The following is a 23,478-nucleotide window of genomic DNA, read 5'->3' as shown; positions in this document are numbered from 1 at the left end:
TATCCAGAATTAAAAAAATCCTGTTACACTATTGTTTGAATTATTTTCCTTTGGGAGGGGAAGTTATCAAGGTGGTGCAGATTTTTCCATCTCAAAATTTTAATGTACTGCTACTTTCAATGGCTGTTATTAGACAAAATTGATCATTAGCATTTTAAATGACCAACTATCTTCATTATAATCAGCTAGAGGTGCATTTCTGAGTGGAGGATCTATTGATCGCTTGGCAATGTCAAAGAAAAAGACAGAGGAAGACAAAAAGACTGAAAGAGGGGGAGCGCCGAGGCATTCTGTGTGTGTGTATGGGGGTAGGAGGGTGTATAAGGTATACTAGCTGTTGGTAATCGGAATTGCTTGCAAACTGTTGGGAAAGAAATTATGGAAATATTTGCTGTGTACTCTTTTAAATAATGACAACAATGTGAACATAATTACATTGGAGGAAGCACTGTTTTATCAAGAGACAAAAACTAATCCAATTTATGGTTCTTTACTCACTGTGATTACTTGGAGTGACATGGACAGAGTTATAATTGTGATCACAAACTTGAGGACTTGCACAGCTGTGCATTTGAGGATTCAGCAGAAAATCAGTTGTATGTCTATTAACTTAATTCTCTGGTGCAATTATTCAGCATTGTAATTTAGCGTCAGAGATGTTGTGATGAGTAAACTGCATTTGTATAGTCAAAGTATTTTGTTAACCCTGTTCATGACATCCAGTTACTGACTTCATTCCGAGCCACACAAAAAATGCATGGATAGATGAATGAATAAAAAAATATGAAGCTACATCGATTTGTTATATTTTCATTTCACTAACTATTTTATATATCATACTAAATATGTAAGTTCACAGCTGTGCGGTCAATTTTCATAAATATGTTGTGCAAAACAATCAAATTAGAATAGATGTTTAACCACATGATGCATGTTAGTCTTACCTTAGGCTATATTTACCAGATTGTCCCAAAAGTAGCGTGTGGTTTATCTCGAGCAGGGGTGGCCAAGTCCGGTCCTCAAGAGCCCCTATTCAGTCTGTTTTCCATTTCTCCGTCTTCTAGCACACCTGAATCAAATGATCAAAACATCAGCAAGCTTTCCAGAATATTTTTACCGATCCCTATTATTTGATTTAGTGGAAGGAGACATGGGAAACAGACTGGATAGGGGCTCTCGAGGACCAGACTTGGCCACCCCTAATCTTGATTAATACGGTATACAAAACTAATGTGCATTGATATCTTTTAAAATGATACTATACGCTACCATTCCATTGCAAATGGAAATAAACACCCAGTGTTCTCCTTTAGAATTTTACCCTGCTCTATTGTGCACATTATTCATATCGAGCCATAACTGCTACTACATCATTATCAACCTTCAAGCCCAAACTGTGAACACAATAATCTCATTATGATTTGAGTTTTATTGCAGCCTGGGAGAAGGGGGTGGTGTTGAGTAACCAGATTGTCCTAGTTGAGGTGAGGAGGGTTGCCCAGTGTATGAGAACACTTCCAGATGGTGTTGATCTGCCACATTGGTACTGGGGAAAAACCCTGAGCCCCTCCGTCCTGTTCTCTAAAACAGGATGCCCTCCACTGTCACCTTCCTCTTCTTCTCCAATTACCATTGTCCGAATCCCAGCCTGTCCTTCTCTTATCGTTACTCGTGATCTAATTGTCACCTCTTACCCCATTTCTTCTACTTGCCTACCCCGTCCCTCGTCACGTCTTTCTGCTTTTCAAAACAGTAGTGTGCTGCCTCCCCCCATAGGCCCAAGTTGCCCCCACCTTTCCCCCAGCTCTTTCACTATCCTACGGGGGGCGACAGAGCCCTGCCCTCCGATTACACCAAGGGGGGCATCGGGTTAGAATACAGCCCTGAGGGCCGGCAGCTGTCAATTAGTGATAACTACAATGAGAGAGAGAGAGAGAGACTAGCACACACACAAACACATATACACACACACACACACAAATACGTTTGTGTGTACCCTCTCGTTCCTCTCTCCCCCTTGCTCCTTGGCTAATCAGGGGGACATCACCTAGCAACGGTCCAGAGGAAGTCCTCAGTGGGGATGCCTGGTAAGAGGCATACAGAGAAATGCTGGTGCAGTGGAGAGTGTGATGGGGAGTGCGATGATGAGAGGTAGAGGGGGGTAGATGGAAAGAGGATAATGAAACCTCTCCAGAGAGGACATTTTGATGCGACTCAGCCACTCGCCACATGATGATACAGTGTAATTTATAGTCACTGAAGCCTCTGAATTTGAACACCCTGAAGGTCATACAATTTGGAAATCGAACAAACATATACGAGTCAAAAGTCATTTACAAGGAGGCTTCAGCGTTGTCAGTATCTGAAGAATCATCTTTTTCTCCGGCTTATTTGTGTTTGATGATCCCTGAGAGAAGGCAAAAAAAGACAAGAAAATGATACTTAACACATTTTTATTTTGTTGGCTTTCTACATCTTCTCCTAGTAGGGTGCCGTGAGTCCCAGCATGAATAGATTTTTTGAAGCCTCTAAGGAAATTATTATGTTTTGAGAGATATTCATTTGAATGGTGTGGTATGGTGGGGGAAAAATGGTCGTTATTTTCCAAGGTCAAAAGGCAACTCAGTGGCTGTGTGGACAGTTAATGTCAATGGACATGCCTGGTGTCTCTCTTAAGCTTTGACAACGTCCAATGATTCCTTGAGCATGTGATGGTGTTTACTGGAAGTGGTGGCTAAGGTTATGCTTTCAGCAGTTGCCTTGTGAACCTGGTCATGACGTTAGTGTTATAAGCCCAGGGCCTTTTAGATTAACGGCTGAGGGGACAGTCTAACGAGCCTCAGCCAGAACAAAGCAAGCATACACCCATCTTCTAAACTTGGAGGTTTGTTAGGCTTGTGAGGCATGGTAGATTACCTGCACAAGGAGCCAGACATTGGAAGACTGTCTGCAATATTTTCACCCCGGTGGCTCTGCAGCATGAGCTCCTGCTTTGTCAATACTCTGTTCTGCCAAAGTCCAATGTGTTCCTCACTCCCTCCTACATTCCTGCTTGAATCACTTCCTGGAGCAGAATGTGACTCTCTTGACCCCAGGCGTGGCTGACTTGGGTCTTTGGAAAGATTCTAAGCTAGATTTTCCTGGTGCCGCAACAGTACCTATTGCCTTAGGCGCAACACTGCTACCCCACTGGCTTCTTAAGCTTCAGCTTCCTTCCTGTCCGTACTTCAATCCTTGTTGATCACACTTTGCAACATTGTTTCTGTAGGGCTTCTGCTGTCTGTGTCACATTGAAAAGGGAATAGTTATAAAGCCGGTATTTTTACTCTCATGTAAACAAATAAGGAGATTATCATATTGAACAAACCTTATTGGAAGACTATGGTAATTCTTTGTTCAAAAGGTAAGTGTTTTAGCAGCGCAAGCAAGTATAGAAAAATGTATGTGTACAACTTGTATATACAAGGTAAAACTAAAGTGGAATCTAAGTGAATAAATATTATCCTAAAAGTGTGCTAGAAAAGATTATGGGCAACTTTAAAGCACTTTTCTAAACATACAACTAAAATGAAATATAAAAGATATAATTCCAAAATGAACGGCAGATGTAATCCATAAATAAAAACTAATGTCTCAAAAACAAGGCATGCATGAAATGTAGTTTTGTTCATAAAAAAATAAGCTGTGTCCTGCCTGTTTAATTTTTTCTCATCGGCCAACATCACTCAAACGCTTGCAAATACATTAATGTGAGTTGAATAGAACTGAAGTGTCGTAATGCACATCTCCTCCAAGGGGGCCACATTGCGACCAGCACAGAGAGCCATGAACAGGTGATAAATCAATGTCAGGATTTATTAAACACCAGCTAGGCCAAACAGAACATATCATATTGAACTGTAATAGCCAATGAGACAATGTATGAGAGAGAAAGAGAGAGAGAGAGAGAGAGTGCAACATTCCTATTTTGTATGCCAGTCAGCAGAGATCTACTGTTTCTACTTTAATGTCACTAAAAGTGGAGGTGCCCAAGGGAAAAGTAAAACATGAAAACACACACTTAAAAACGTCACATGTGGACACTGAACAAAAACCAAATACCTAGCTTCCAAAGTGAAGTCATGTAAGTATAAGTAAAGGAATTGGCGTTCTGCGAGAACGTAATGTGCAAAACCTGATATGGTGCATTTTCCAGACTACATATAAGATGCTCACCCAAAGTCAGATGTAATTGGGTCCAGCACCCTGACTAGTATAAGCGGTGTTGAAAATGAATGAATTCATGACAACCGCATCAGACAAAGTAAAAAAAAAATAAAAATTAAGTGGTACTAGTCTATAAATCAAATTTTACAACGCTACCATCAATAACTTGGCTATGGTGAAGTTCCATGAAAATTTAAGCCGCAAAGTAATTCATTCAATTACATAATTGTCTATGGAAAAAAATGAAGTAAATCAGGAAAACACAAGAGATTGTTTTGTTTGTTTCACATAACTATTATTTGGGGTATATACACAAGTTGACAAATGAACCGAAAGCCACATTAATTTTCATTTTATCTCTCCAACCAAGAAGTGTTTATTATGGTCACCCTCTCAGATTCAGTTCTGCTGACTAGCCAACAATAGAAAACATCACTTTGCTCATTATTTATTTACCTGGTTGAGGAGCACTTTTAAGACAATTAATTGAGTCAGTGAAAAATTTATAAGCAGCTTGACCAGAGTGCTCAGACAGCAAATGGGGAACGTTGTCAAACATGGAAGAGTGAACCTTGCAAATCAATTACTGTCATGTCTTGATGACCCAAAAAACCCAAAAAAGGTGTGTTGACAAAATGAAACCCAAACTTTATGCTTTATTCTCTGCGGTTTAAAACTGCTATAGCTCAATGGAGAGTCACACATTGTAAATTCTTACCCTATCCAATAATAATAATAATAATAATACATGTCCCCTACTTGCATACCCAATAATGACAATGCTGATCACATTAAGTGTGGCTAAATGGCTGAGTGTGCACACGCCACATGCAAAATGTTTTTACCAGCTCAGCACATTTCTGTAGGACTGTCCTTAAATAGCTACACACTCATTTTCCTCCATTTATCCTTATTCGTGCTCTCTTTTTTCCCTGCTCCTTCCTCTTGAGTCATTGCCCTTGACAGAAATGGTGTTGGGAGGTCTGTCTGACCTTGCTGACATATCAGGCTCGGATCTGACGTACATTTGCTAATTGCCCCTCCTGTGACAGGTATTTTTGCACAGGTCCACATCATACACCTCTCTCATTCAGCACATTTTTACAAATAATGTGTTGAGTGGTTTATAAAAATATAGTCATAATACATGCCTGACAATTATGTTTTCCCATATTCTTATGTCATTCACATATTTTTTTTAAAGAATCACTTCTTACAAAGCAACTAAAGAATGACGATTATCAGGGCGGCCAGCTATACTGATGAGGTGTATGTAATTTCTTTCAGTGAGTTGGCAACCCCAAGTTTAAATCAAGTTGTCCATTAAAAAAGTAGCATTAACTAACAACTCAAGGTAAAGCTGCTTCTTGAATAAGAATGATGATTAGAATACTTTAGAATGGATACCATATAATACGTCACTACCCTATGTTCTTATTGCTGTTATCTTCCACAGCTGGAATATGTTAAGAAGATTTGGCATTGATACAGTCTGGGGTGTTCATTTCCAGTTGTGAAGAGTGCTTGTTTTATTTTTACTTAAAACTAACAAAAAGAGAGAATGTTTTGATTCGCCATAATTCAGTCATCCGTATACTGTAAATACATGGCTGAAAAATAAAGAAATGAAAGATGGTGTTTGAATTGGCAAATTATACAGGGGCACTTCAGGGTGCTTCCTAGTAGAAAGTAGAACCATTGTTGGGCTTATCTCTCCTATTAATATGGTCAATGTTAGTCAAGTCAACTAAGCAGAAGATATGTCTGCCCCCTCTCCAGACCAACAGAAAAAACCTAATCAGACCAAACTCTCCGCACTTCCTGCCTGAGGTCATAGGTCATAAGCCGATATATAAACTCAGAAGTCCAGCCTTGAAAGCATAAGACGTGACAGGCAACCAAACTTCAATAAAATAGGAAAAAGGTGAAAAGAATTTGAGTTGTTCTGGCTGTAAAAAAATGAAGGAAGTACAAAACAACTTGATAAAGTTACATAGCTAAAGTAGATCACACATAAACAGCATGTGTTTTTACAGCTACGGTTCAACGAGAGTAGAAGGAGAATGGGGGGTGGGCCTTATAGAAAGTGAAGGACAGGAACCCTTGCACGGGTCAGGCTTTGAGTACACCATGCAATGCTTGTCTTTCTGTAGAGAGAAGCACACCTGCCATTTTGTGAGTGTCTGCCTGCTGTGGCGAGGTCAGCACCACGGCGTCCCCCCATGCCCTATTTACACAAAAACCAAACAGCTATAGAGGGAGCCGGAGTGTCTTCAAAGACGTACCCTAACTCTACGTAATCACTGCTGCCTGGGCTTTGATCTCAGGGAGTGGAGAGAAAAAATAATTACATGTTTCTAGGTGCCCTTTTACAATGAATGAAAGGCAATGTTACATTTGAATCTTATGGTAATGGGGGGTTGTCTGTGTGAATGTGATGGGGAGGTGCTGATTGCTACTTGAGGGAAATAAAACAAGACCCGCTGAGACATTTTGTTCTACCAACCCTGAAAGCTTCTGGCAACCTGCCTCCACAGAGCACACAGGAGGGGTCAGAAAACAATGTGGGGGCTGACATTATAACGCCCCTGGTGCACTTTTGTGCGAGCTAAGGAAATATTCACCGCCTGACTTAGTGACCACTGCATTTCAAAGTGCTTCCACTTATTTGCACCACGGTCTGTTTTTAGTTTTCACAGGGCTGTGTGATTGGCTCCCTATGTTCTGAGGATCTGTGGATTTGATTTCACACATTTGATTATGCTTTCATCTTTTTTTCCGGAAGGAAGGAGCGATATCAGATCACAGTCTGGAGCGACAGAAGAGATGTCCTTAATTTGACCTGATGGATCCACGCACAAAGAAGAGGGTATCATCTTTTATATAAGGCCTAGGTAAAATGTCTATAAAACCCCAATCCCACTCTCCAAACATGACTTAATAGACTAATGAGTCAATTTATAGAGCTCAGATCAATTAATAATATGATTTTGAGAAAAAAATTGAATTGATGGATATCGCTAAATGATGAGCCTTTCCTTAACTTAAAATTAAATTATTATCCAGAAAATGAGGTGCTTCGTAAATACTGGCATGTTCAAAATATGCACGGTAAGTCTCATTGTATAATAAATTAAAATTACAATTTAAAATGATAATTGACTTGATCTGTTGCTCAGTAAATAAATGTAATCAGTTGTTTTTTCTAAATCATAGTCATGGCAATGATTCATCAGGCTTCAAGGAACATGTCTTTCAATAATCACTTTTCACATTGTCCTTCATAAAAAAATCATATTATAGAAAAGTGCTTAAAAGGCTGGTCAAGAAATATTGCCTGCCTTGACTTTGTGTGTGATTATTAACATTATGTGCAGATGTATAATCAGTCGAAGAATTTATGACAGATTCTCCATTTGCCGCACATGAGAAGACAGCCAATCATCCTTCACGTGCCCTTTGTGACTGATGCATCTACTTCCTGTCCACAGCAAGCATGACCACATTGCATTAACCCACAGTATTGGAACTTGTCTGACGTAACATATTGGGGTTGTCTAAACATATGATGCCCTGACCTCTAATAAGTATCTGTCATGCTGCTCTGGACTACTGGTTTCATTTTTGAATGATTACATAGTGTCAAAACTATGACTGCATGAATAAGTGTAGACCACCACAAAAGCAAATATTCCCTTAATGTGTGCCATAGTACCTTGGAATACCATGCCACTTATAGCACTGAGATCTGAGAGACTTTGAATGCATTCAATTTGTATACAGTTTTAATTTTGGGGGGGGGGCTCAGTTAATGTTTATTGACCAGACTGATAGATTAACATTCCCATCACACTCGTTACCTTACTCTACTAACCTGTGTGATCGGTGTTATGATCTCCGCTTGGTCCATTTGGTTCAGCAACTTTATGTGGCTTGCTGGCTAACTACCATATTATTCTTGAACTTGATGTGGAGGGTATCTTCAAGAAGGCAATGCCAGGATGTCTGAAATAATAAAAATGTATGGCATGATACATCATATTTACACAGTGAAAGGTTCTTAAAATCATCTTTAAAAAAATATTGGATTAGATAAAAATAACTTGATTCATCCTCACTGCAAAACTTGTGAAAATATTAATACAGGCCTCCTGGCGATGAGATTTTATGATTGCATTATCATATAAAGAAAACTGACAACCAGTTATAATGAGTGAATCCTTCTTTTTCATTTGTTTTGACATTGATTTTCAGTTTGAATGCCATTGTTGTTTACAGCTAAAAAATATTGAGGATTTGCCAGAGTTGTCATGTCATGCAGTTGTCTTGCTGTCCGCAAACCTGATAAGATGAGATTCAATAGCAATTGTATTAGTTGCAGCCAATAGTGCATGTCAATTTGCCTCATCGAGGATGAATTCATCAAAACTAAACAAAAATGACATTTTTCTTCTTTTTTGTACTTAGATTCATCAATCAATTAATATTTCCATCCCAAACTGTATCAATATAAGCTTCACATTGCTCTATTGAGTTCAAGAGCTGTCACACCTGTGTGTGGGAAAAGTAGGGATGCTAGCGAATAGGGATGGATAAAATAAAGTTCATGGATGAAAAGGCACAGAGGAAGAAGTGGGTGACAAAAAAAAGATGCAGTTGAAAAAAAGGCATGGTGACAGCTTCAAGATGGGCATGGATAAGTGACAATGAAGGGGAGGAGAGATGGAAGAGGATGGAGGCAGGAAACCCAGCAGGTGCTTTCAGCATGCCTGCCACCTCTACTGTCAGCTGTTGCTGGTGCTGGTGCAGCCCCGGCCACAGAAATCATGACATAGTTGCTGCTTTGGAAAAGCAAGTAAACAATTTTCTCTTGCAAGATTTGCAGACTACTATGACCCCTGATTTTACCTTCACTGCCAGAAACAAATAACTATGATTCAAACTGCTAGGATGATAATTTGTAAGAATTTAAGGGCATATAATTCAAATGCAATGTTGTACCGGAACTAGTTCAATAACCTAATTCATATTTTGAAAATGTTTATTCTGGTCACTATTTAAATATTTTGAATTGCACTTTGGTGAGTGACTGCCTTATTTCATTTTCTGAGTGATATAGTGTTCACTCAATCAGTTCAACTGAATGCTTGGATACAAAATCACTCATAACCTGGTGATTTCAAAGACGCATGAATTTCCAGGTATTTTTCTTAGAAATTGTTAAATAAAGTTTTTAAACTGAAAAAGCATTCTTTTTAGGTGCAAGACAGGGTTAGCGTGGCCATCTCAAGTCTTATGTCTAGGTGAATATTGGCAGTAGCTTCCCTAAACAATCTGTATAAATGCACTGATTGATGTCAGTCCATCCTTATGGGCGAGCGAAGCCCGTGTTTGTCAGTTAGTATGTTATTATTGTGTCTGACACCAGGTGGATTATGTTGGTTAATTCACAATAAATCAAACAACAGCAAATACTAATCCATCGCAAGGCTTTGGTGTGATGTCTGACGCCTGGGATTAATCCACAACATTTCCCAACCAGCCTAATCCTTAACAAACCAGACGGGGGAGTTTCCAAACTGACAGTTTCTTCCTCATCATGCCAGGGTGATATGCTTCACATACCACTTCTTTTTGGAAAAATACGTTCCAAGGAGAAAGACCAAAGGGGGAGCTTTACAAAGAAAGTAAACTGAAGGGAAAAAAAAAGTTTCCCAAAGGCTTTTTTCTCTGCAGCTATTAAGCCCATCTTGAGGCATTTTGGAGTGTGTTGTGCTCCTCTTAAGGTTCAGGTTTTGACACTATGAAATCAATAGGAAGCAGAGAGATGTTTTTCCCCCTACAGAGTCATGAAACTTGGGTGAAAACACTTCAATCATGCCTGCAGAGAACCTGACACAAGAGACATGAGGATCGATCCTTAATGAGCACAGAAGTACCCGAGGTCCCGCTAAAAGCTCTACTTTTCTCAACAAACTCCAAATCTAGCAAATCCAACAAGCTATACCCATGTTAGTTACTAATCGCCGTGCCTATTAGCTAGTATCCAATTATCCAGAGACATTTGTCTTCTATTTTATTTTATCTAGTATTGTTATCAGCGGCAGGCCCAGCAGCTGAGTGGTCAGCATGTCGGCCTCACGGTGGAGCACGCAGGCCTGAAGTCACTGTAACTTGGTAAAGCAAATTATCCATGAAAAAGTGTAAAGTAATGATGTTCCAGATGCTTTTGTTAGTCATTTGTATTATAGACTGAGTGATCCAACATTAACATAATCTATTAAGTAGTATAACTGTATCATTATGTAACAAAGAAAAGAAAAAAACTGTGTGAAATGTTACAGGTCAACCGCAGTCTATTGTGGGGCACCCCTCTTTTGAGAATCATTGTGGGATATCAGGCATGGTGATGACTAGGAATTCATGTTGTTGTTTTGTGTTCCCTGAAAGTTATGGTTCCTCTATTCAATACACTGTACTACATTACAACTTTAAGGATGTGTCTTCTCCAGTGTGTATCACAGCTTTGCTTTCCTCATCATTCCTGCTAAAAAAATGCATTAGACATTTGAAAAGATGCTATTGTATCATCGCGTCAGCCTTGTTAATTGGCTGGCTCGCTTCTGTTGAATATACAGACCCTTTAGGCCCCACAGCTGCTTGCTCCATGAAGGTTAAGTGCTTAAACACGTTCTTCCCTTTTCAACAGGCCTTACAGGCGTGATGGACCAAATAATGCATTTACTAAATTACTAAAATGGTAATAGATTACATATATGTTCGGTTTGGAGGGTTTTATAATGAGATATTAAAATATAGCCTTTTTGTGATATTATATTAATCTTGAGGAGTTTTGAAAGCTTTCACAGCAGATCCCAGTTGATAAAGGCCTCTCTCAAACTCATGCTTGCCGACTTCAAACAGCATTATCTGATAAGCACCAGTTTGCTTCCAACTTGCTGTATCTCTATGAATGCACATACTCTCATCTGAAACATGTGACTGAGTCCAACATGATTTACTCATGCACTTAATCATGCCATCCATGACCTTTGTCACCTTAAAACCAATTACTGACCAAGATGTAATAGCCGCCCCAATACTCACACTAGCAACTGAACATTGTGATGAAAAAAAAAATGTATTAGGCGATTTTTGTCAAGCCATATCCAGGGAAGCTTTCAAAGAGCAAGGCACTAAAATGCTTCGTAGTGTTTTAGTGCCTTGTAAATCCACAATGTAATATAGAGATGTGATGTCTCCTCACTGACTGAATGCATATGTGCTTATGTGAGCTTTGTTATATAGTGCTTCAATGTGAAAACCATCTTCCCAAAGTCAGAGAAATGTGATGTGAATCCATGACAGCAATAAATAGCTGTGATAACTTGTGGAGGAAGCCATATTCTGGCGATGTGATGGGTCTGCACGAGGACGAAGCGGCCATAAAAGACAGAATGAAGAGATGTAAAACAATAAGGCCAAGCAAGGATGGGAGGTGAAAAAGGGCGGGTGGGCAAGAGAGGGAGGGGTGACGACCCCCGGCAAGTGCTAGTGGGTTGTGACTTAACGAGAGCTAGATGGTGAAATGGAATAAGTGGAGTGGAGGACATAGAGGAAGGGAGAGGATGAGTCAGCCATGTCTGCACTCTATCAAAAACTGTGTCATTCATTCTCGAGTACCAAGTAACGACACCCCCCCCCCCCCCCCCCCCCACTACCACCAGTCACACATGTACACACATACACAAAGATACCACACATTACCACACATTAATTCTACTTCTTTTAACCGCCAGCCACTGGTGTGCTCGAGTGAATGTCAATCCTGTGTTCAGGGTGACAGAGAAGTGAACCAGGGGTGGAGAGAGAGAGACCAAGAGAATGATGGGGTGAATGGTTTGCAGCAAGCAGTGTCACTCATTTCCAGGTTTTTTTTTATCTTAAGGTTTCAACCAGCGCGACCTGCTCCTTTTCCATTTTAATTACATTCTTTTAATATTACTCCCATCTGCTCAACTGACATTTGCAGACACTTTATAAAATACTGCCACTGTGACGTATTGTTTGACAAGAATGACGACAGTAGACATCTGAGCCTCAGAGAACTCAGCGCTGACATGAGGGTGTAATACCTGCTGACAGCCAATGAGGAAATAAAATGAAGACTCAGAAAACTATGGGATAGAGAGTAGACATTTCCTATGTTGAAACACAAAGTTTCTTCCAACCTCAAATCAGATCATGACTGACACTTATGCGAGAAGTCTGCTTAAGTTTCATCTCTCATGACATCAGAGGAAATATATATATACATATATATCATAGAAAGACATTTAGATTCCAACCTGTTTGGTGTAAATCATATCAACCAAGCCCATCACACTCATGCACGCCCACAAACAACAGCAGCAATAGCATCCAACTGTGCATTTGTCCTCCTTCACCCTTTTACAGGCAGGACAAATATTATCGGTTGGCCCGGCAGGGGAGTTGTTACCGCGTCAGCCTCACACTTATGGAGTCCTGGGTTCTCTTCCTTCCATGGGCAGGCACGTCAGTTTGGATCTCAACCCATGTACTTTCAGAACTATTAGTATGTTGAAAAGTATGATTTATCATTTGACCTGTATCCACACTTAGGTTTTCTACCTTCTGTGGGATGTATCAACTAAGTAGGCATAAATCAATGCTTAGACAAGGCTGCTGATCAGTTCAGTGGAATAGAGGCAACCCCATGTGGAGTTATTATCATTACAAATGCACAAACAACCCAAATACCCTTAATCTAGTCAAGGGGTAAAGCCTGTATTGACCTACTGGTGTAGTCTGCATGTAGGCATACATGTGTATGTGCATATCTGACCTACTCCGATGGATGCAGTGGAAAAGTCTCAGCCATTTTCACCTGTGGAGGGTGAGACAGGGCTTCTTCCTCTCGTTGTTACGAGGCAGAGTTCGTGTTGTGCATGGGTTCCTCCCCTAGAATAAATGGCATAACAAATGAGATGACATTGGAATGAATATAGGAAAGAGTTGCATTCATAAATCATTATGCGACAGTAACATAGATTTTGGGCTACATTGCATTGTATTGAATTAGTATAGTATGTCTCTCTGGGTCGATTCATTCATTGTGGCAAAATGTATTAAAAAACTAACTTGCAATACATCATGTTTTGTTTATTAAAATTCCATGGAGATAACCGCATTCACTAGGGATTAAAAAAACATAACCAACATATGGAATAAGTCATTGGCAATTGACTGAACTGCTTGCTTGTTCTTGGTCTCGTCCAAAAAAATTATATTGTAAAAAACACAATTTTAATTTGAATCAAGATATCCCACTGGTGTTGCCTCAATCAGAGCCTGTCTGAAATTAAGGGGTTCCAAGACCCCAGAGAGCTAGTAGACCCATGTCATTTTCATGCAATAAGCCCATTTTGCAGCTCCCTTCCCCCTATCTATCCGTCCATCTATCCATCAGCCCTCCACCAACCCATCTCCCCTCTAACCTCTCTCACCCTGCAGGGCAGGCCCTGCCTTCCATCTGCTGTCTGTCCCAGCTCAGAGCAGCCCCATTCCCCTTCAATTCGCATTTACAATTCAATTAAAAGCAACAAGCCCTTCTTCTTCCACCCTCTACTCTTCCACCCCATTCTACAACCCCTCCCCCCTTTTTTGCCTGGATGAGCACACCAGAAAACACTGATACCCCATGTTGGGAGGCAGTCATGGCATACACTTGTAGGGGAACAGTTAGGCAATACCAAGGCACCAGAAGATGTAAATGCACATTGACACTTAAATACAAAGTGTGTGTCTGCTAAAAAGTAAAGTAAAGAGACACATAGAAAATGAAAAGCTTCACACACAATGATTTTTTTGGTTCCTAATTTAGTGCATAGAAGACAGGGTTTGTGGGACTGGGACCAGGAACAATACAATTCAAGAAAGTGGGTCACACTTTGCATCAGAATAACATATGTAGTAGTGATGTAACATGCTCTCAAATTAAGAAAGAAACGTGTTTTAATTTGATACATTTGACACATGATTTTCATTGATTTAATATGCTTTGAGCTGGACCCAAAACAGATCTAAACCAAACCATCAATGTCATAAATAAAATACATCAACGAGAATAATAACACACTGTCAAATCCCTGCATTTAACCCATTTAACCTCATTTATTTTTCTCTTATGATATAATACACGGAGAAATTTATTATGAAACCTTACCATTCTAAATTAAGCATCTCATAAATATTTTTCGCTTTCTTTGCAGTAACGTGTAAGCAATATCTAGAGGCATCACCTCTACAAAAAAATAGGGGGAGTTGGGGTATGAGGCTTTAATATTTAATTATGGCGGTGGCAACATGCAACTTTTATCATTTTCTTGTGTCATTTGCATCTTGGGCGAGGCCAGAAGATATACATGAACATTACTAAAATGAGGAGGGGGAGTGGTATTCATTGTAATGTTGAAAAACAAAAAGACTGAAGAATACAGGAAGAGAGAAAAGTGAAAAAGAAGAGGAGAGAAGGCATCAGGGATCCCTTAAAAGTGAGCTCAGAAGAGATAAAGGTGAGAGATGGGGAGGGAGAAAAATATATAGGACAAGTTAACAAGTTAGAGATAAAATGAAAACAACAGAAATGGAAAACAGAAGGTGAAAAAAAGGTGTAGGATGGTAACATGGATGCTTCTGAGTGCTGGGATATGGGCCTAGGGGATTCCACAGTGGGGAAGCAGTTCCTCGTTCCTGTATCTCTAATATTAAAGGTGGCATTGTAAAGCTACAACTGTGGACTATCGTTTCCAAAGCACATTCAAGTATCAATTGTAGCTCGAGTTGATTTGTGAAATGTATACATTTTATACTCAAAATGCATTGACTGAAAAGTTGGTAATTTGAAGCTTAAGGTATACATCTAACATAAATAACACAGGCAATACAATTGTTCTAATAAGATTATTCATAGGGTTTTGATTTAAATATCGAATGACTATAGGGATCTATATTATTGCAGTTTCATTCATCACTAGCTACTAATTTAACACACCATATAACTTAACAGTTCAATGCACCGCACATAAACTGGAAGAAAATATGTCTGGCTATTGGACTGGTTACTTTGATCGCTTTATTTCTGAGAAATATAGATTTTAAAACTAAAAGTATATTCCTTGATTCATTCTCAACTAAGATGTGTATGCAAGAGGGCCATATCAAGGCCGAACATGACACCCATCTGAGAATGGATGAAGTAACAATTGTTGAAGGAAATTGTACATTTACCCATACTAAATCAAAATGTGGAATTACGTCTTGAAAACATAGCCTGCATTTAAAGCTGACAAAGGTCTACTATGTCAGAGCCAAGTCCTTGCATATTGACTTTTCACAGTCAAACTCCACATTCTCACAAGGTCAAACCAAACAATGTAAATACAATCAGACTCATTTTAAGATCCTCTTGCTGGAAGGAAAAAGTCAAACCTCATTAATTCATGTCACTCTCCACGACTTTCATTCTCTCCTGTCCAATATGTTTGCTATCATTTGTATACCAACCAATCGATGGGTCAATAGATCAATATATAACAAATGACACTGTGAGTGTTAATGGCAACCTGGGATTAGGACGGATAATTCTGCCCGAGTAGAATCAATCGATGAGCAGCAGCATTAGTCGTCGTAACACAGTGCTGCTGTGAACGGGCTCTTACACACAAATGCATTAGGCCAGGCAAGAAAAAGAAGAACTGCACATTGAAAGGTCTGAACCTCATCTTTACCCTCATCATAACAGAAAAGCCCCAACACATTTTGTAATATATGGTCTTTAGGACTCTGACAAAAATTGCTGTGGTGCCAAGACGAGAACCTGTGCTAATGCTGAAATGTCAGAGCAACTTAATTAACACACAGGGCTATAACTGTGATCAAGGCTCCCTTGAGGACCAAACACAGTGTAGAACCCAATCTCTCTGCCTCAGCTTTGCTCTTCCTCGATCGATGGCAATAGATTTTCTGCTTTTGCACACACCTGAGTGCTGTCAACAGTGCCACGTAAATTTGGTTTTCCGTTGCTTCTCAGTTTCCTGGTGCTCACACTGTATGCCTATAAATTTTATTTCCCTTTTGTGGTGCTCAAAAAGTGAGGGGGAACATCTTTGCCAGGTTGGGTTTGTCAAATATTGTTTACAATGGTTTTGTCTTAAATTTGTTCATTAAAAAGCTCCTTTGAAAAGAAATGTGGCTGGCTTTGGTTGGGATTCGATCTTAAGAGTGCCCTCACACTCTTGTGTTCAGACATGCGGTCACACATAGACACACTCACGAGTCGTTCTCTCATTACTCAGCATAAGGCTGTCACGCTTGACCTGCTTTTTAACTTTCTTATCTGGATTAGCGGCAAATGATTTCATAAGGAGAAGAGCCCGGAGAGGGTGTCTGCTTGAGCTGAAAGGCTTAGTGGTTATGCACTGTTATCATTCAAAGCAAGAAGCAGGACAGTAGTCTAAACAGCTGTCATGAGGCATCACCACTGCTCGATCACAAGGTTGACCAGGTTAGAAGAACACAACCTGGCTCAGAAAGAAAGTCGCAGGTCACTGTCCAAATGCCTTTTCACACACACAAAACATTCCCAATGCAGCATGGAAAGAAGACGATGCCCCTTAACCAGTATGACCAAATTTTGAAGTCCTTACATAGCAGAGACTGCAGGAAATAAATGGCAAGTTATTAAACGAGAAATATAGACTCCTTGGAGATATATGTATTATTATTTGTTGCAGGAGAAATCTGCAGTTTTGTTGAATTTATGGAGTAAAGGTAGACTATTGTGGGTCTTTAAATGGCTCTATTTGGCAGGATCATCAACATAGTTTACTCTCGTTTGCAAAGCAAACCATTTTGATATATAATTCAGGCTGGGCAGGGATCAGTTTAAAGTCCTACATTTAATGCCCCAAAGCTGAACAAACACTAAGAAAGCACATTTTGCAAAGCTTCCTCCATTGTCTTAATGTAATTACGGGTGAATATGTCCAACAGATTATCCCACAGTATTGTGTTGAAGCCCAATTCCAAAAGAGAGGGCAAATAAGCATTAAGCTTGAGACTGTGACATGCACCGGACCAGACATTTGAATTTGGAATGTCTAGCCTAAATGTGGACAGAAGGCCACCCTACATATTCTCTGTCCAGCAATACTTCTTTGTCCTAGTACCACCCCCTCATCTTATACAGAATGAATACGGTTTGTCACCCGTGCCTTGCTAGATGCAAAATGTAGTGTGAAAAAGACTTACGAGGGAGTGTTGGAAGCGGATGGGGTGGGGGTTGGTAGTAACAAATACATTTACATCCTCCCACTGTTTTATTTGCTCCCATGGACCCTGCTCACGTCTCCCCATTCAGCCTTGTTTACCTGGCAAGCCAAGTGTGACTGAAGTAAATTCCCCACACCCTGAGGTGGCATTGAAGCCTTGATGGAGGGGAATGCAGAACACAGGAGGTGAAGAAAGGTAAACTAGGCTGAAAGGAGACAGAGAATATGTTGTGTTAGGGTACACTACTGCAAAGCTGGACAGACATAGTGAATCAAGCCTATTTCCATACGTTTTGAGAGTCGACATCATCTGATTTAAAAACAGAAGAAGTGATATTACATTTTTTATGTTTTATAGTATTATTTTAATTTGTATATTTAATCAATTCCATTAATACAGTCACATCCATTAACCCTTACTATCAATACATTCTAAACTAGTAAACTGGTTTGAGTAATAGGCAAAGGTGTTATTCAGACATGGATGAGAGCATATCCATAGAAACACACAGGAACAAACATAAATGTACAACTAGCTCAAAGTGAGACATCATGCTCTGCTTTTAATCAAAAGGTAATCATCAAGGAAAATAAACATTCTTGCGAGGTAGACGTCTATCTTGGGCTGAGGCTGTAACTGCAAGATAAGGAGCAACAGGCCTCATGGACATTTTTTTCCTCTTCACTGCTCTTTTCTCAGATTTGCACTTTAATATGGGTCTTAGGAAGCATCCGCCAGGTGAAAAGGTGAAATCACTGGATGGATTGCTCTGAGGTGCATGAAGCATCTTCCAACTCCATTGGTTGTGGTTGTAGTTGTCAGATTTTTTTTTTATGTTTGTGAGAAAATCTGAGTAAACGTTCTTCAAGATTGAATGTAACTGAGCCATCAAAGTTGCCATGTTGCCTTGGATGGATCTTTAATTAGCTCAGAATACTGGAGCTTTGCAGACATTACAACACCCCCCCCCCCCCCCCCCCCCCGCCCCATGACCCCCTGGGGGGTGTATTTTTTTTCCCGGGAACGGACAGTGCTGGACGATTTTTTCCCAGGAAAGGACAGTGCTGGACGGCAATGGCGAAATGGCAAAAATTGCACTGAAATGGGGTAAGATCCACATCCTAGCAGCATTTAGTGATTAAATACAAACACTGGAGCCTTCAAGATATCCGATCCGGGCCCACAATTGAAATATTATTTAGGAATATAGCAGCCATATTTTACTCACCAAAACCATGTTTTGCTGTACACAATATTCATCATCCTTTCTTCCTTCTTTTCTATCGCCATCGAAGCTAATGCTGAAAGTCGAACCTGTTCTGTCATATTTCTGGCAAAGTCGATCTTGAAAATGTCTTTAAATCAACACAGCAATATATTTATTTGTGCAGCATGCTCCAGATACAGGTTGTTAGCTGTGGCTAATCACTAGCCAACATGGTTGGTGAAAGTGATGACGTATCCCCACGCCTCCGAGAAAGCAATGACGTATCCCTACGCCACCGAGAGAGCAATGACGTATCCATACGCATGCGACAAAGCATTGTGGAGTTGCAAACTCGAAATCTGATTGGTTAAAGCTACAGTCTTATTTTATATAAGTTATAGTTGCAAGAACTATTGAAATGCTGTGCATCAAACAAAAAAAGGAACAAAAGAAGACTATAAATCACAGGGTAATCATTTTATCAGCCACTGGAGTAATTCATTTCAATCATCTTCTGTACTGTGCATCCTTTTTAGGGTTGTGGGGGTTGCTGGAGCCTATCCCAACTAACTTTGTCACACTACACCCCTAGATTGGTCGTCATTCACCCGTGGCCCACCCTATTGGAGTAATGAATCCAGTTTCCCAAACTGAGATTGAATACTTCAGAAGCGGTCAAATGCAGATTGATTGGACCATACTGGTGAACTGTGTTTCCATTTACATACTGCTAATTCACATGGCTGTGTTCTTGAGTTTCATTATTTTTGCTTAAAATATTTTTGGGGGTTGCATCTTTCATCGTTTGTTTGATAGTGGAGTTTTTGTTTTAATGATTATTGACACATATCTTATTTCATATTTCCATAGCTTTATTGCCGGACCCCAAAAAAAAAAATTTCCATAAAAGCAACTGTTAAAGTCTCTGCAGAAGCAGCCAAGTGGCTGAACACTGCCAAGCCAGGTCCTGGGCTAATTTGCGGGGATCAATGCATTGACCCAGACAGGATAAAGTGGCAGTGAAGCTTCCTTCATTTCCTTTTGTTGTTGCAGTATTGGAGCTGAGGTAACCGCCTACAAGCTTAGGGGACGTCAGGGCTAAAAGGTGAAAGCTATGCTCGACTAAACTTCAGAACTGATCGGAAGGAATGCAGCCTGGATTTGGTAAAGTCCAAAGCTTATTAGCACTGCCGTGATGCTTTTGGAAGTCAAGATCCCTGGTTCCAGTTTTTCTAAATGAATTTGTTTTCCTAGGTTTGATATTTACGAAATGACATTCCAAAGAAATAACACGAAAGATGAGATACAATGATCCAGATCACCACAACGGCTGGCCTCAAGTACGTATTTCAGTACAAAATTATATATTTTTCCATTCCTCAAGAATACCTAAATGAATGTATAGTTTATCTTATCTCTCAGCTCAATACATTACATTAAATGCCACAATTGCGCCCTGTCAAATGCCCTGAAGGAATGGGAGCTGTGCAGGAAACACTAGTCAGGTATCTTAAATTTTCCAGATTTTCAGTGTAGGGGTTTCCCTTCACGACAGGTTGACCTTGGCTTTTTCTGGATATGCAGTTAAAAAGTGCAAGTGGTGGTAACGAAGGGTTCCAAATTCATACACTAAAAATGTTCATTTAGATATAAAAAGAATCAAGAAAACCACTGAAAAATGGACTTATACTGGGATAAATTTTAGCTAAATGTGTTGAACCAAGTCTAAGGGATAAATTAATTAGTTGACTGTTAGAGAAACTGTATTTTTCCATCTTGTTACCAGACATCTTTTGACGGATCCAACACTTACTTCCATTTGATGTTTCTTGGGATTCATGAAAGTGGCAAACGGGATAGTCACTGTAGTAGTAGCCTATGTGTCTCCTTTAGATTGTTCTCCCTGCTCCGCCTGATATATTGCCAGCAGATTACCGACTAGCAAGAATGACAGCGGCTGCATTTCATACAAATGCTGTGAATACATAATGCATAGCATTGTCTGCGTGAACCCTTTCACATGCAAATGCCAACCTTTCTGCAGCTGTCTCAGAGGTATGCACCGGTGACTGAGGAATGGCAGGGAAGGTAATAAAATTGAATAAAAAAGGATTTAAATGCAACCGTGAAAAAAAAAAGCTCATCAGCAGTGTAGTAGCTGTGACACGAAGGCAATCAAGCATTGTACCAAAAAAAAACTTCAGTATTTTTGGGGGGGAGACGTTAAAGATTGCTCGATCTACTTTACTCGAACATATGCTGGCACATTGGTAGGATACATAGATAACATGTATGGAAACAATAGAAAAATGGCAGCAGTTTTAGTGATTCAAAATAAATTGTAGTCATTGATTTATTTTAAAGTATGCCTACAAACTACTAAAAAATATATAGTATCATCCGAATTAAAGCTAAAATTTCACTTTTCCCCTCCTAAAGATCATATATAAGGAGAAGGAGGAACAGTAAATAGCAAACGAGGGAAAGGAAATAGCTGATCTCGGAGGAATGATACTACATACTAAGGTTCTAGCACATATTTTACTGACCTATGAAGAGCATTATGGGGCCCACATCCACACTGGCCTGCCCCCCTGGTAATCTGGTCCATCCTCTTAAAAGTGGAATTGATTGAAAGAATTGATCTTCCCGAGGTTGGCAGGCACAGCCCCAATAATTACCTGACGTAAATCTCTGCAATCACATATGAAATGTCAGGATCTCCGGCTTACAAAGCTGCACAGCTCTTCGTCCACAGTGGCCACTTTGGGCTCAACTGACACATGTTCTTCCTGATAAAGCAAGACTTGAGGTGAAAGAAAAATGCTGTGAGTAAATAGTACAAAGTCTGCACAGAATGATAGAAAAAATAAAAATGAAAATACAAAGAAAAAAATTGGCGCAGAACATTCGAGTTGTCATTTCGGTGTCAAAATTGTGTATTTAAAATATTTGTATTGTTGCTTTCAACTATAATTGTACTTGCACCATGATCCGGCTAAAAGCGATACAGATAAATGAATGAAATAAACTAACAAGTCTGGAGCCTCTTGGATTACACAGTGCATATGTATTATAAAAAAAGTTCCTTATTTTGACTAAATATTTCGAATTCAGATTGAATATGATATACAGTATGCATTACATGATTATAGCATGTTGCACGTGCAAGATTAATGCCAGGCTTTGCCTAAATAGAAGCAACAGCTGACGATGTGAGCGCCAGTCTCTGATTCAGTGTTTTTCATAAGGCTGCTCACTCTTGGCCAAATAGGCAGTGAGTATACACAGACCGTCACGGAGGCTCAAAAAGCAGCTGCAGAAACGGGAGGGTGAAGGATTAAGGCCGGAGCCTTGTTCAGAAGGGGCATTTCCATGACAGTGAACTGCAACACAGCTTAACAGCCCGCCCCTGTTTATGCTTTTCAGAGGAGAAGCCGGAATCCCTCCCCATGACAGATGGCCTTTCAGCCACAAAGTGCAGTGTTTAGACTTAGCTTGCTTTGGGGCAAGACTGCAAAGCTCTGATGACACAGCATTTGGCAAACAATTCCCACACACAGAGGTAGTGGTCACAGAAAGCACACAGGCTGACCCACAAACTAACCAAATGACCAGGAAAGCCGCTATGTGAGAGGAGATGGGGGCAGCAGAACAAGGACATCAGCGATAATGATGGGCTGGCAGGCCAAAGAAGTGGCTTGCTTTAACGATATGCGAGACAACTCAATTGTGATTCAATTCGGTACTGTCCAAGGTGTTTGCTTAATTCGTACAAAACATTTACGACGGAATCAATATAGTCTAAAAAAAAACATTTAATTTAGAGCAGGGATCGGGAACCTTTTCGACACAGAGACATAAAAAATTCCCATTTTCAAATTGTATTCCTTTAGAGCCATACTCAAAATTTACAAGTAAAAATGTGAAAATTAGATGTGATTTTTTTGGGGGGACATTTTGTCACTTAAATTACAAAATGATTTATTTTGACAACACTGTTTTGTCATTGCTAATCAATGAAAATATGAATGCAGAAAAGTCTAATGAAAAAAAAAAGACAATTGAAGTTAGAGGTAGTGTCAGCGCCATAGTGCCAACGTGACACTCCTGTTGGTGCATTCGAGACTCGGCTTTGTCAGAGAGGAGCCACATATGGCTCCCGAGCCATAGGTTCTCTACCTCTGATTTAGAGGATTGTTAAATTTGGTTATCTGAAGTGTAAAGAGAAGAAATCTCTATATCTGTAAATCTCTATATTCAGGCAATGTAGAGCCAATTTTGAATTAGAGAGTCAACACATGAGTGAAAAGGACCAGCTGCTAGAGAGAATTAGCCCAAGTCTCATCTGATCCAATGCAAACCTCGTCCTGCTTACACTCGGGGAAAAAAAAAAGTCTGCCCTGACCTAGTCTGACCCTTCATACAAAGCCAGAGAGGCCCTGGGGGCAGTGAATTAATTGCAGCCGACTAAGCCTGATGCACCATATCTTTAATAGAAATGAGTTGCAGTCTCAGGATAGCTGAAAAGCAGACGGGAAGAGGTCTAAAAAAGGAAATATGTTCAAATTACACAGAGAAGACAAACATGCTGGGAATGTTTTTGCTCTCAGGGTTATTCCAATTAGATTATATAATACACAAGGCTGCTTACAGGTACTCACGAACATCTGAAACTCCAAGAACCACAGAATCAATCCATTACGGCCCCA

At 39.9% G+C, this 23,478-nt stretch overlaps 2 long non-coding RNA genes across 3 annotated transcripts in view; one reads left to right on the top strand and one right to left on the bottom strand.

The window, feature by feature from the left end:
* Positions 1 to 18,974, bottom strand: part of LOC144206180 (uncharacterized) — a 44,606-nt gene extending 25,632 nt beyond the window's left edge. Inside the window, exons 1-6 of the long non-coding RNA XR_013328308.1 lie at positions 18,788 to 18,974; positions 13,073 to 13,188; positions 8,081 to 8,211; positions 2,917 to 3,280; positions 2,338 to 2,407; positions 945 to 1,069 (exon numbers count right to left, since the gene is read on the bottom strand). This is a non-coding gene — a long non-coding RNA (uncharacterized LOC144206180). The remainder of the gene's footprint in view (positions 1 to 944; positions 1,070 to 2,337; positions 2,408 to 2,916; positions 3,281 to 8,080; positions 8,212 to 13,072; positions 13,189 to 18,787) is intronic.
* The window catches only part of LOC144206181 (uncharacterized), a 36,088-nt gene continuing 31,136 nt past the window's right edge, over positions 18,527 to 23,478 (top strand). Inside the window, exons 1-4 of one of the 2 annotated variants that reach the window (XR_013328310.1) lie at positions 18,527 to 18,666; positions 19,820 to 19,930; positions 20,021 to 20,106; positions 20,660 to 21,589. This is a non-coding gene — a long non-coding RNA (uncharacterized LOC144206181). Of the gene's footprint in view, positions 18,667 to 19,819; positions 19,931 to 20,020; positions 20,107 to 20,659; positions 21,590 to 23,478 lie in introns of those variants that run through there. The other variant, XR_013328309.1, reaches the window with a different exon arrangement.

Source organism: Stigmatopora nigra, chromosome 13 (assembly GCF_051989575.1).
Source record: "Stigmatopora nigra isolate UIUO_SnigA chromosome 13, RoL_Snig_1.1, whole genome shotgun sequence".
NCBI lineage: Eukaryota > Metazoa > Chordata > Actinopteri > Syngnathiformes > Syngnathidae > Stigmatopora > Stigmatopora nigra.
Note: the sequence above shows the minus strand (reverse complement) of the source record. Positions and strands in the feature narration are given on the sequence as shown.